Here is a 15221-nt window from a genome sequence, read left to right as displayed (position 1 = left end):
GATCGCATCCCGCAGCTCAGCGACTTACATCTCTACAGAAGTCGTTGGGCCTGCCACTTCACTGGCTAAAATGCGATGTGCCTACCCAGTGGAATTCAACTCTGCACATGTTGCAGCGACTGTGGCAGCACCGACAAGCACTGGTGCAATATGTTCTGACGTATAGCCTGGGCCAACGAGATCCAGAGGTGGGGCAAATCACGCTGGAGGAGTGGTCTCAGATCAGGGACCTATGCACCCTTCTGCACAGTTTTGAAATGGCGACGAAGATGTTTAGTGCTGACGATGCCATTATCAGCATGACTATTCCGGTGATTTACATGCTGGAGCACATGTTAAATAGAATTCGGAGTCAGGTGGTGGCACAAGAGGAGGTGGAGGAAGTAGAGGAGGAGGAGTTGTATGCGGAAGGGCTAACATCTGCAAGGTCCAGACGATCGGCAGCACCAAGGCGGCAGGCATGTGAGGGTGGGGAAGATGGTTTTACCAGGGCGCATGGTAGCAGCCAAACTAGTGAGGAAGGTGCAGGAGCCCAGGAAGAAGTGGAGGACGAACTGATGGAAGACTCATCAGATGAGGGAGACCTTGATCACATTTCTGTTGTGCGAGGTTGGGGGGAGAGGACAGAGGAAGGAAGCATGATTGTTACCTCACCACCAACACAACAGGGACTTGGTGCTCCTGGATGTGCAACACACATGAGTGCCTTCTTGCTGCACTACCTGCAACATGACCCTCGAATTGTGAGAATTAGAAATAATCCTGACTACTGGGTTGCCACACTGTTAGATCCCCGGTACAAAAGTAAATTTGCAGAAATTATTCCTGCCATAGAAAGGGATGCACGCATGCAGGAGTATCAGCAGAGACTGTTGCAGAATCTTACATGTGCTTTTCCACAAAATACCAGTGGTGCACGTAGTGAATCTCACAGTTCCAACTTGCCAACCGTGGGACCGTCGAGTTTTCAGCACTCAAACCATAACAGAACCACAGTATCTGCTGGTAACATCAATTTTGCGGAATCATTTCACCACTTTTTTAGCCCATCCTTTGCAAGGCCACAGGAGACAAGAAGTCTGACACATAGTCAACGCCTAGAGACGATGGTACAGGAGTATCTCCAAGTAAACATTGAAGACATGACTGTGTCACTGGACCCTTGCTCTTTTTGGGCTTCCAATCTGGATAAATGGCCGGAGCTAGCCACTTACGCCTTGGAGATCTTGTCATGCCCCGCAGCCAACCTTCTGTCTGAACGTGTGTTCAGCGCTGCTGGTGGTGTGCTGACAGATAAGCGCACGCGGCTCTCCACTGATAATGTAGACAGACTCACGTTCATAAAGATGAACAAATCATGGATGCGAAACAACTTTTTTACCCCTGTGTCATCCTGGGGAGAGTAAAAGCTTGATGATTGGTTAAAATCACCTCACCAACCGTTTTAAGCTTTCAAATTACTAATCATGTTTATCTGTATCTTGGCTGGAAAATAATTTGGGCTTTGTAGCAGTGTGCAGCACTGATTCTATTAGGCCATCTATAATAAGCTCCACCAGATTTAAAATTACTAATCATGTTTATCTGTATCTTGGCTGGAAAATAATTTGGGCTTTGTAGCAGTGTGCAGTACTGATGCTATTAGGCCATATATACTAAGCTCCACCAGATTTAAAATTACTAATCATGTTTATCTGTACCTTGGCTGGAAAATAATTTGGGCTTTGTAGCAGTGTGCAGCACTTATTCTATTAGGCCATCTATACTAAGCTTCACCAGATTTAAAATTAATAATAATTTTTAGCTGCATCTAGCCCGGAAAATAATTTTGGGGCTCCGAGATGCGCAAGACACATAAGTGCTTTCTTGCTGCATTACCTGCAACATGACCCTCATATTGTCAGAATTCGAAGTCATCCTGACTACTGGGTTGCCACACTCTAACATCCCCCAAACTTTTCGATCAACCTTTTCATTTTAATAAAGACCAAAAAAATGGTCATTTTTGAAATTATAAGCATTAGCAGGTTATTAGAAACTGAAATCAAACAGTTTTCAACTCAAAACTTTATTCTAGGTGATGTTACATTTTCACATAGGACCCCTTGTTCGAAAGGAGCCTCTGAACTCTCTCGTCCATTGAATTTGTCAGGTTTTGGATGGTTTCTGCTTCAATTGTTTTGCATGAGGACAGAATACCCTCCCAGAGCTGTTGCTTAGATGTGAACTGCCTCCCGCCATCATAGACACTCCTTTTGATGATGCTCCAGAGGTTCTGAATGGGGTAGAGGTCAGGGGAGCATGGGGGTCACACCATAAGTTTGTCCCATTTTTTCCCCTTATCAGCCAGAGATGCAGATGTTTTATGTGCAGCATGAGATGGTGCATTATCATGCATAAAAATGATCTTGCTGTGGAATACACGGTTCTTCTTCTTGAACCATGGCAGGAAGTGCTGTTTGAGAAACTCCACATACATTATGGAGTTCATCTTTACCCCTTCAGGGATCCTAAAGGGGCCGACAATCTCTCTCCCCATGATTCCAGCCCAAAACATTACTCCACCTCCTCCTTGTTGGCGCTGTAGCCGTGTTTGCGTGGGGTGTCCATCAACCAGCCATCCTCCACTCCATCCATCTGGACCATCGAGCGTTGCACGACACTCATCCGTGAACGAAACAGTTTGGAAAACAGTCTTCATGTAATGTTTGGCCCACTGGAGCCATTTCTGCTTGTGTGAAGTGGATAGAGGAGGTCGACAGGATGGCATGTGCACAGCTGCAAACCTCTGAAGGACCCTGCATCTTGTTGTTCGGGGGACGTTGGAGGCACCAGCAGCTTCAAAAACTTGTCTGCTGCTATGACAAGGCTTTTTTGCCGCTGCTCTTTTAACCTGACGTAATTGCCTGTAGGAAAGAGTCCTCAATTTGCCCTTATCAGCAAATGTGTGTACTGTGAATCAGCTACATACTTCTTGATTGCCAAGACACTTCATCCTGATCATCGCACAATGTTGATTGTAGTCATGCCTTGACCTAAACACTCCACAATTTGTTGCTTCTCAGCAGCCGACACATCCTTTTTCTTTCCCATTTTGGCAGAAAATGTAGGCTGCTTAATAATGTGGGACAGCCTTCTTAAGTAGTCTTGCCTTTCATTGGACACACCTGCCAAACTAATTAGCACAGGTGTCTGCAATTGCTTACAGTGATATAAAGAGCCCTGACACACATCACCATCAATGAGTTTAACTGACAAACAAACAAATTCTTCCCTTATCACTCCTAAACACTTTTTGCATAATAATTTGGAACACAGTGTACATGTGCTTTTCCACAAAACACCAGTGGTTCACGTAGTGAATCTTACAGTTCTAACTTGCCAACCGTGGTCTGTATGGAGTTGTTCAATAAAGGGCCCAAAATTAAGATAACATAGATGGGAGAGGTCTCTATGAATAGGAATTCCTAAGTATTTGATACCCTGTGAGGGCCAGGCAAAGGGAAAGTTGGACTGGATGGAATCCTGTATGGATTTGGGGAGGGAGACATCGAGGGCGTCAGACTTCGCTGCATTGATTTTAAAATTTGACCATGTAACAAAGTGATCTATTTCAGCCATAACAGCATGGATGGATATATGTGATTGAGTGATATATACTAGGACATCATCAGCAAATAGAGAGCACTTGTACTCGGTGCCTCCCACCTCAATCCACCTAATACTGGGGTTATGGCGAATTGATGAGAGCAGGTGCTCCGTCACTAGGATGTATAAGAGAGGGGACAGAGGTCATCCATGCTTTGTCCCATTGGTGATTGTGAAGGGTGATGAAAATGTTCTGATGCACCCCGTGGGCCTTGGGATAGCCGGAGCCGGACCCTTTTTGTGGATGCTGGTGGTTGTAGTCTCCGTGGCGGTGACCCGGTTCCGTGGCTCAGGGCGGTCAAACCAGTGGCGGAACTATTTATGTGGTTTTGATCTTTAAATGTCCGACTACGCCACCCGTGGATTGCGGTCAGAGTGAACCGCCGCTGCAGGGCAGACCGCTGAGGCTGGTGTTGTGGGTGCAACAGAGCGTAGCATAACTCCCCACGGGAGGAGTATAGCCTCAGGGCAGTGTATGTGGAGGATGGGGGTGATGGTGCAGGGCAGCAGCAGTAACGACACGGAGTCAGTGATGCAGTCCAGGGACTTTACTCACAGTTCTTATTATCCAGACCACGTCTGCAGGTAACGGCTGCCCACGTCGTACTGTGCTCACCAGGTGAGGGGCTCAGACAACTCCCAGATAACTTTGGAGCGCTTCACAGGACCCCCTTTGTGTGTCCTTTGTCTGGCCTTCCTTACCAACCCTTCTGTCTGGCTGCCTCGGGCCTCCTCTTGGTAAACTTGGCGCCAGTTTCCCTGACCCTATGTGGTGCCTTCCTAGCGGGTGTAGCGAGGGGCTGCGCCACATAAAGTGTCACAGCCTCCGGTTTCTAGCTGAGGGTCGTTTCCTGCCTCCACTAGTTTCAGGGACCGGTCTCCCCCTTTGGCCTGACCCCTCCACGCAGGTGGATTCTTACCAACCCTTCTGTCCGGCTGCCTCGGGCCTCCTCTTGGTAAACTTGGCGCCAGTTTCCCTGACTCTATGTGGTGCCTTCCTAGCGGGTGTTTCTAGCTGAGGGTCGTTTCCTGCCTCCACTAGTTTCGGGGACCGGTCTCCACCTTTGGCCTGACCCCTCCACGCAGGTGGATTCGGGCGTGCGGTGGCGACTCGCCCGTCCGCACCCCTGGGATCCCTTCGTTCCTCGTTCCTGGAGACTTCTCCGCTCCTCTTCCTTCCTTCTCCCTCTTCCAGGCCTGGGCCTCTGTTACTAGGCCCGCCTCCGGAGCAGAGCTCATGCAGAGCCCCTGCTCCCTGCCACTTCTGCTCAGACTTCTCTGCACTGAACTAAGATGGTGCCCACCTTTTATACTCCCTTCTCAATGCACCCAGGAACTGCTTCCTCCCTGCTCCTGCACTACAGGGTTCCTCTTCCTCAGTGTTCCCTCCCCCCACTCCAGCCAGGGACAGGGACTGTCGTGCCCATCTCAGGGGCATATTGGTCGCCCTGCCCCACGGCAATGTGGTGTAATGCATGCAGGTGTCGGGTCCTGATCCACACTCCATCCTTACCTGAGAGTGAGATATCACACCTCTGGGTGAGGTGCAATACCTCTGTAGCAACCGAGACCTCAGGGTGCTACAGTTCCATTTATCTTCAGCCTAGGTGACGTATTGCGATACAGGGCCGTGATTTTGGCTTTAAAAGGGTCCCCTAGACCCCTACCCCAAGCTTTTTAAGAGAATCATATATGGCGTGCCAGGAGACTCTATGGAATGCTTTCTCAGCATCCAACGAGAGTATCTAATTACAAATTTTTAACTGCATCTAGCCCAGGAAATACTTTGTGCCTAGTAGCAGTGTCTGCTAGTCAGCGGATTATCCCGGCTGTTAAGCAAGCTACACCACCTGTAGTTTGGACACTTAATTTTTTCAAAGGAAATGCTTCGGGACCACGGGATACTCAGTGAAAAGCATCAGGAGGCACCCCAAGGCATAGGGGCTGGGACTGGCAGTAGGATGCCTTGCGGTGGACAGCCGAGCTCGATCCTTATAAAAGCTTTTTAACTGCAGCAGCTTTAGTGGACGCTACTGGAGCTGGAATTACGCGGCTGCTGGCATGAGACTTGCCCTCCAATAGATCCTTGTAAATGGATTTAAAGTGTATTCATTCAAATTAGAGAGACAATTTAAATTAAAAAGCTTAGAGCTGCCTCCACCACAGGGGGGCTCGCTCGACCCACCAGCGGACAGGCACCAGTATTGGGAGAGGGGGGCTGGCCGTAATTGTTCACCGCGGCTCTGGCACAAACCCGGTGACACGGAGGTGGCACGGGCAGGAACGGACTGGCCGTGTCGGCTTCTCACTTTTTGGATTTTAGAAGGGCATGACATGCCTATATCTGTGTCTCCCCCTCCTTTTACTCCTCCACCTCTTTTCTTTTCGCATGACTATATGTACTTGTCACTTTTCCATGTGTTAGTTGTGTCTTCTGAGCAGTTTGTCAGCTTTTGGACACCTTTGAAGGTGTTTTCTATGTGTTTCTATGTGTTTTTGTTTGCCTACCATTGGTTTTAACGATGTTCAAAGGTGTTCGACGAACAGTTCGGTGAACACACGGGTGTTCGACGAACCGAACCGAACTCGAACACTACGGGGGTGGCTCAACACTAATTGTAATGTATACAAGAAGAGTTTAAGTTTTTTTTTCAAAACATATAAAATGGGAGTGGTAGATTCAATCTTTGACTAATTAAAGACAGATTTAATTGATAGGAAAGTTTCTGCATAGTTAGTGTGACTGAATTGATTGATCCATCATATACTGCAGTACAACACCTTAATCAAACCAAATTTTTTAATTATTGATGTACTACCAATAAAAAGGGCATTTTAAGACCTCTCAGTCCTAATTTTTGTAATGAAAATTAAATACTGAAACCAATGCTTCTCTGTCATAAAAAGTTTGCTTCCCGACTCGTGAGACAGGCAAGCCATACGCAAAATCATATTTTACATTTCTTAAAAACAAGTTTCTTTTGTTTGGTTTTACTTAGACAAAAGAAAAATCTCCATGTTAGAGAAACTTAAATGCAACTATCTACCTTAATAAAGTGTGTGTTTTAAAAATGCTTACATTTTTTGCACACTTGTTGTAATAGTCTAATCTTACACTTACTATTTTAATTTAACAAATTTATTTTCACTTACAGCAAACATGTTACCATCATGATGCATTGGTAACCCCATAATATACAAAAAGGGGTAAAACACAGCTTGGTAAATGAAACGTATTGTTGATACAACCATATGGTGATGATTAAATATACTTGTGGGGCAAGGTTACAGACACACAAGCACAAATAAATTGTTGCATAAAATGAAATAATGTAAATACTTATTACATTCTAGACAATAAAATTATACAAAAATGTATAAATAGAATAGCAGTCTCCTTTCCTTTCTCCATATGAATGACTTGAATACAGCTATCTTTTTTTCCTAAATAATTAGTAGATCTACATGTGTAGGAAAATACAAGTGAAAGAATCCACTACTTTGACGATTGTGTTCTTTGTAGTGGATACTGAATGCTTTAAAGATGGTGACAGCAGTTCCCAAGCAAGTTCCATGGAGCAATGAGGGCACCACTTAAACATTTAATGATAACACACTCAGGGGCGGATATATCATCTGTGAAACCTCTGCAGCCGCAAAGGGGCCCAACAGATAGGGAGGCCCATTTCCATCTCCAAAGCATGTGGAATTTTGCATTATGAGGAGCTATTGGACTTGCAAATGCCCAAATATTGCTTTTGCACAGGGTCACACATGTCTGTGTCCACAAGTGAACTTACTAGCAACTAATGCTGCTCTCACACCTACTACTCACCCCAGATGCTAACTATCTTCAGCCAGACATTGTAAAAAAACATAAAGAAATGAAATAGGATATAAGTAGGTGCAGCATGTAAGTGCATGTTCAAACTGGGCACTAAACAGAAAAAAAACAAAGATAGAAACATAAGCAAATATCCTGCAGTAAATGAATAAACAGCAATAGTGCAATAGTGCATGAAAATGCGGAACAATACGCAGCATATCCATTAATTTTGCGAACACGCAGCGTAATTGCCGCCATTGACTTGCATTGGACCGCGTGACATCCGCATCACTGCATCTGCACATGCGGATATCACACGGTTCAATGTGCGGATGGTACCCAGGTCTGGAGAAGAGGAGACTCTCATCCAGACCCAAGTACCATAGAAACTGTAAAAAAAAGAATTTAAAATAAAAAATAAAGATTATACTTACCTTCCGATGTCCCCCAGCCTCCTCAGCGATGCGTATGATGTGTTGGGTGGCTCGCGGTGGTGTGAGGACCTGATATGACGTCATTGAGTCATGTGACAGGTCACGCGACCGCTGACGTAGGTGGTTGCGTGACCTGTCACATGACTCAATGACGTCATATCAGGTCCTCACACCACTGCGAGACACCGAGGAGACCGGATGGAGCGGAGAAGGAGACCGCGGGCCATTGGAAGGTAAGTATAATCTTTATTTTTTATTTTTTACCATTCTTATACTTTTTTTTAACTATTACTTGGTCACACTATATAAATCCATGCCAGTTGCATGGATTTAATTAGTGTGACCAAGTGGTCAAGCACTTTTCCAAGTGATGCTAAAATCGCTTGGAAAAGCGCTTGTTAACCCGCATGCAGAAATGCATGCAAAAAACGCTTGACAAACGCTTCTACATGGTGCGAAAAACACATGTAAAATCTGCATGTGTTTTTCCTGCCAGGGAGAGGCATAAAAAATATGCAGCATTTCTGCATTGTGAGCACATAGCCTTAGACACTGCTGCTAGAAATAAAGTCTGACATCCAGTCATAAAGCTTGCAAAATATTTTATCCCTAACCTAACCTACAGTGGGATTTGGCTTTACTCCACACCTTTTGTTAAATTGACAGCATGCTTGGAGAACAGGGATTGCACTAGTTCCCTGCTTTTAACCTTCAAATGTATTTGCGTCTCTTAGACATGAATACAATTAAAGACATGAGTGGTGCTCAACCACTTCCAGGGTCGAGGCAGTGTGTGATCATGCTGCCAACATCACTGCTGCACCGAAGTGGTGAAGTCAGCGGGTAGTCAAGTAAATAAAAAGCTTTTATTGTACTTATGGTGGTTCTGGTTTAGTACTCATATAATGATGATGTTTAGCCCTTCCTGCCGCTGCCAATTTCCATATTTTTATTTTACATTTTTTCCTCCAATTCCTCCAAAAGCCATAACTTTTTTATTTTTCCGTCCACAAAGCTACATGAGAGCTTGTGTTTTGCGGGACGAATTTTTCTTTTGAATGACTTCATTCATTTTATCATGTGATACACTAGAAAGCGGGAAAAATATTCCAAGTTCATTAAAATTGCAAGAAATGTGCAATTGAACAATTGTTTTCTGGGATTTTTTATTTACTATCGTCACTCTACTGTTAAAGTGACCTAGCAATATGATTCTACAGGTCAGTATGATTACACAGAAAACAAACATGTATAGTTTTTTTTTAATTTAAATGGTGAAAAAAAATTGATTGTATTGCCATTTTCCAAGCCCCGTAACATTTTCAGTTCTTGGTAAATGGGGCTGTATGAGGGCTTATTTTTGCGCACTGTGTTGATATTTGTATTTATACCATTTTGGGGTAAATGCAGTGTTTTGATTGCCTCTTATTGCATTATAATATATTGTGGTGCCCGAAAGACTGTAATTTTGGCATTTAAATTATTTTTCTCATTACACTGTTTACCAATTGGATTAATTTATTTTAGATTTTGATGTTTTGGACTTTTACAAATTCAGCGATATCAAATATCTGAATTTTTTGGAGATAAAAGGGGAGGTTTGAACTTTTATTTATTTTTTAATTTTTTATATTTTTTTATTTTGTTCACTTTCTACTGTAATTGTTTGTCCACTTAGGGGACTTGAATCTGCAATCATCTGATCTATAGTGCTATACACAGCAGTGCTACAGTAATGGAGAGTATAGCAAAAGTCACAGTCTCCTAAGAGTGCCAGCTACAGGCTGACTTTTCACAGGAGAATGGTTATCATCTTCAGTAGACCCCAGGCTATCATGACAACGCAATGGGTGCATAGAATGACGTGCCTCCTGCCGACGTGCGTCCAATGCCTCTGTCAGAGATTGACAGTGGCATTTAACAGGTTAACAGCCACGGGCAGAGCTCTGCTCCACTCCACCTGCGGCTGCTAGAGTCAGATGATGGCTAAAAAACACATCCAACATCCGCTGGCAAAGATGTAGTCTTGGCTTGAGAGTCTGCATCAAACTTCACTAAACCACTACCATGCCTTTATTAAACCCTTTATGTACTTTCTAGCAAGCCCCTTTTGTACTTTATAGATTTTTGAATCTCTGTAAAATTAAATTTATAACTGAGCTGGCAATATGTTAATTAGTGGTTGACTTGTTGTGGGGGCATTGCTCTCACCGGATTAATTTTCCCACTTTTCATGCCCCTTTTGGATGCACTAATGCCTCAGGAGTCCCATGTCACTCCTGCCTCCCTGGGTATGTGCATGGCACCGATGAAGCCAAGATTTGTACACCCAGCTTCACTGTGCATTGCCAGGGAGGCAGAGATTGGCATTAAGCAAGTGATGATGTAAGTTCTTGTAAATCATGTCACTCACATTCACAGGTGTATAATAACATAATTAGTGTGAAGATTAGTCAAGATTCAGGCCTATAGATGCAGTAGTGAGTGCAAAATGGCTGTCGCCTGGACAAGTATTGCATTTTTTTCCACATGCCTGTAGCTTCACTTTTAATATAACATAATTAAGTAAAGATTTACCATATGTGTGTTAGGAGGGCGGTTGCAGACAACTTTAACAAATGGAACGCAACCGACCCCGGGGTCCGCAATGCAGCCTGGTGGACTGCTGCCAAACACTTACCGGGTGGAAAGGGAAGCAATCAACTTAAATGATAACCCTTCCATGTTACAACACATGGCAATGGGTATAGCGGAACGCTCTATCTCTGTTAACTACATGGGAGATGAGCATCCGGAGACGCACCTACTAACTGATTAACCCCTCCGTGTTACTGCACACGGAGCGGGTAATACGGTTCACACAATCTCCAAGAACCGCAGGGAGACGTGCGCCGGGGAATAAGCAGTAGCCCTGTCTTCGATACAGGCGCTACGCAGTAGGAGTTGGCGCTAAGATGCATGTGTGACTCACGCCGACGGGTATGTATCCTCTGCCGGCGTGCTACCGGACAGAGGAGTATTTCTCCACATGGTCCACAGGTGTCTACCGGGAGTAGGATGTCTGCAGGCTGCTCGGGGTGTAAGGCGACCCCCTCTGACAGAGCCAGACTGCAAGGCCAAGCCACCTGCCTACTTTCACTAGCCTGCCTACTTTCACTAGACCTGCCTGAGGAAACTACACGTGGAGCACAGTCGTCCACACAACAGCATCATGCTCAATGATCCGAGCGCGCCACCATGTTTGTGGGCGGGCCTTTTAAAGACTAAGCCCTGCCCACCAACGCGCCATTGGTGACGCCACCCGTGGACCAATCAGGCGGTGCCAGGTCACCGGGTCAGGTGGGTGCCAAACCACCAATCATGATCCGCCAGGTCACGGACATGCTCAGTGCGGCAAATCCTGGACTTAGACTCCACAAGCCCTGTCTCCAACTGCAACCCAGGTTTTACATTGCTAGGCACAACTACCTAAGAGAGAATCTGTACGGCTCGTGGACCAGCTAGGCGTTGAGGCTGATGGCGATGCTGAGCAGCATCAGCCCTGGCTGGGCTGAAATGGGAGACCACAGAAGGTCCTGGACCCATTTCGAATCCGACACCTAACATTATCCCCCCCCCTCTAACATCTCCCTCCACTTGATGCTCATTTTCCTCCTTGAACAGGGGGGCAAGGATGTTGTCCATCATGTCACAGAGAAGATTCACAAAACTGTGACCCCTCTGGTGTACAGGGTACCCATTTTTAGGGCGGGAAGCAGGATGGCAAGAAGTGATAACTGGTTCTCTATGTGTGGGATCCTTCACGGGTGACAGAGGGAAAGGACCCGCTGGTCTCTGGTGGAAAGATTTATCTCTCGCACAGACGGGACACGCGAAAACAAAGTCCTTGATGTCCTGGCGCCACCGGGGCCACCAATAGGACTGTTGAAGGGATTTAGTGGTACGTTTGACCCCCAGGTGAGCTCTGGTCTTAGGGGCATGAGCCCAGGAGAGCACCATACTCCGTAGATTTGGGGAAACAAACGTCCTCCCCGACGGAACCGGGTTGGAAGACACTGCAGCCACCCTCTCCTCCTGAGAGTTTTTTGTGACATAATCTGACAAGACCCGAGTCCTGGAAACAGACAAGGAATCCGTGCCGGATGTCGCAATGATAGGAGGATTAGAGACTACCCTCCGGGTGACTTTGGCCAAACACTGAGATGCACAATTCTCACTCCAGGAAGAAATTCTCCCCGTATTCCAGTCAATGTGTGGAGTATGACAACGTAACCAGGGAAGACCCAATAACACCTCGTCTAATCCACCGGGAATAATAAGAAATGAGATAACCTCCCTGTGGCCCTGAGGAAATGACATGGTGAGAGGGATCGACTGATGGGTGATTTGCACATCCAGGAGTGAACCATTGGCAACACTAATGTTCATTGGACTAGAGAGTAGCTCAATAGGGATGGCATGCCTCTGGGCAAATGTAGATGATACAAAATTGCCCTCAGCACCAGAGTCCACCTACGCCTTGGCAGAAACTGCAGATTTACCAAAGGACAATGTCACATTATATGATAACTTGGAGGAAGAAGTCCCGGAATTAAATACACCTCCTCCAACGGTGGTAAGACCTACTCGTTTTACCGACTGCTTGGAACCCTTATTTACGGGGTGCTCCAAGAGATGTGCAGGTCGGGAACGAGAGGGACTAGACTCAGTCCGGGATATATCCATAGCCTCAGGCTCCGGGTCGAGAGTCTTGGGCTTGGATCTAAAGACGCCTGGTGCCAACAGATACTGAGGTCTGCCTACCTCTAGCTCTAACTTGTGTTCTGCATGACGCAAGTCTATACGGTCAGCGAGAGATATTAACTCCTCCAGAGAGGTTGGAATTTCTCTGGTAGATAAAGCATCTTTAATATGCCCAGCCAGACGCTTCCAGAACACCGGGATAAGCGACCGCTCAGACCAGTCCAGTTCAGCCGCTAAGGTTCTGAACTGGACGGCATAGTGGTTGGCAGTGGCCGAACCCTGGACCAACGCAAGAAGCTTAAGAGCCATATCATGCATGACCTGATGACCCAGGAAAACATTTTTAAGGTCTTAAGGAAAAGACCCGCATTTACTACAACCGGGTCGTTCCGCTCACATAGAGGAGTAGCCCACTCCAGAGCCCTGTGAGAAAGCAATGAGAATATATATCCCACTTTGGCTCTCACGGATGGGAACCGTGCCTCCATCATCTCCAAATGAATTGAGCATACATTAATAAAACCCCTGCAGAGTTTATTATCCCCAGAAAATTTTTCCGGGAGAGCAAACCGGGGTAATGGGGCACTTGCAGTGGTTGCAGTATTCACCGCAGCCGAGTTAATAATATTGCCTGCTAGAGAAGCCGCCTGGGAAGCTACTGCAGTGATATCAGCGACCGGAGCAGTTTGTTCCAGAGTTCTAAGTCTGGCCTCCAGTTGCTGTATATAACGCTGCAGTTGTTGATTGTCGGCCATGTTCGGCAAGACCCTGGCGCTCGGATACTGTTAGGAGAGCGGTTGCAGATATAACGGGTCTGGGAGGTGGAACCTCTGAGCAACAATACAAAGGGGCAGTCCTTGTAAGGAAGCGGGTGGCTCCCAGGGTAGGCGGGCAGGTAGTCACGGCAAGTGACGGGGACAGTCTCTGGGTAGAAGGGCAGGAGGTCACGGCAAGTGACGGGGACAGTCTCTGGGTAGAAGGGCAGGAGGTCACGGCAAGTGACGGGGACAGTCTCTTGACAGGCGGGTGGTCACGGCAAGTGACGGCTAAGCCTACAGGAAGACTAGCAGGCAGGTAGCAGGTGGACGCTCCCAGATGAGCGGGCAAGAGTCTCTGGACAGGCAGGTGGTCACAGCAGGTGACGGCAGAGCCTCCAGGTAGGCTAGCAGGCAGGTAGCAGGCGGACGCTCCCAGATGAGCGGGTAAGAGTCTCTGGACAGGCAGGTGGTCACAGCATGTGACGGCAGAGCCTCCAGGTAGGCTATCAGGCAGGTAGCAGGTGGACGCTCCCAGGTGAGCGTGTAAGAGTCTCTGGACAGGCAGGTGGTCACAGCACGTGACGGCAGAGCCTCCAGGTAGGCTAGCAGGCAGGTAGCAGGCGGATGCTCCCAGGTGAGCGGGTAAGAGTCTCTGGACAGGCAGGTGGTCACAGCACGTAACGGCAGAGCCTCCAGGTAGGCTATCAGGCAGGTAGCAGGGGAGCGCTCCCAGGTGAGCGGGGAATCAGATCCATAGACAGACTGGCAGGGCTGGTAGGCAGACTGTCGGACCGCAGGAATGCAAGTAGATAGACAAGTAACAGGCAGGTATCAAGCAGGAATCTGGCAGGTAACTGGCAGGTATCTGGTAACGGGACCTGAGGGCTGAAGCAGAGTGATAGGCTATGCAACAACATTGCTCGGGCACCTCCATTTTGGAGGAGGTGCCTTATATATGGTGAGGTCCTTCGGCCCTTGGCCGGGGACTCCTTAGGACGGCGCACGCGGCCCCTTTAAGAGAGGGGGAGCGCGCGCGCCCTAAGCACAGTGGCTGGGAAGCAGCGCGCGCTGCCAGCAGAGCGGGAGGAAGACGCCGGGCACAGAGCGGACAGGTGAGGGGAACAGCATCACTGCCTAGCAGGAGGCAGGGACACCGACGCTACAGCAGACAACTTTAATAAATGGAACGCCACCGACCCCAGGGTCCACGATGCAGCCTGGTGGACTGCTGCCGAACACTTCCCGGGTAGAAAGGGATGCAATCAACTTAAATGATTACCCTTCCATGGTACAACACACGGCAACGGGTATAGCGGAACGCTCTATCTCCGTTAACTACACGGGAGATGAGCGTCCGGAGACGCACCTACTAACTGATTAACCCCTCCGTGTTACTGCACACAGAGTGGGTAATACGGTTCACACAATCTCCAAAAACCGCAAGGAGACGTGCGACCGGGGAATAAGCAGTAGCCCTGTCTTCGATACAGGCGCTACGCAGTAGGAATTGGCGCTAAGATGCGTGTGTGACTCACGCCGACGGGTACGTATCCTCTGCCGGCGTGCTACCGGACAGAGGAGTATTTCTCCACGTGGTCCACAGGTGTCTACAGGGAGTAGGACGTCTGCAGGCTGCTCGGGGTGTAAGGCGACCCCTACTGACAGACCCAGACTGCAAGGCAAAGCTACCTGCCTACTTTCACTAGCCTGCCTACTTTCACTAGACCTGCCTGCGGAAACTACACGTGGAGCACAGTAGTCCACACAACAGCATCATGTTCAATGATTCGAGCACGCCACCATGTTTGTGGG

Source organism: Phyllobates terribilis, unplaced genomic scaffold (assembly GCF_046119375.1).
Source record: "Phyllobates terribilis strain yellow unplaced genomic scaffold, ASM4611937v1 Scaffold_2__4_contigs__length_985480577, whole genome shotgun sequence".
NCBI classification, from domain to species: Eukaryota; Metazoa; Chordata; class Amphibia; order Anura; family Dendrobatidae; genus Phyllobates; species Phyllobates terribilis.
This window is presented reverse-complemented; position numbering follows the sequence as displayed.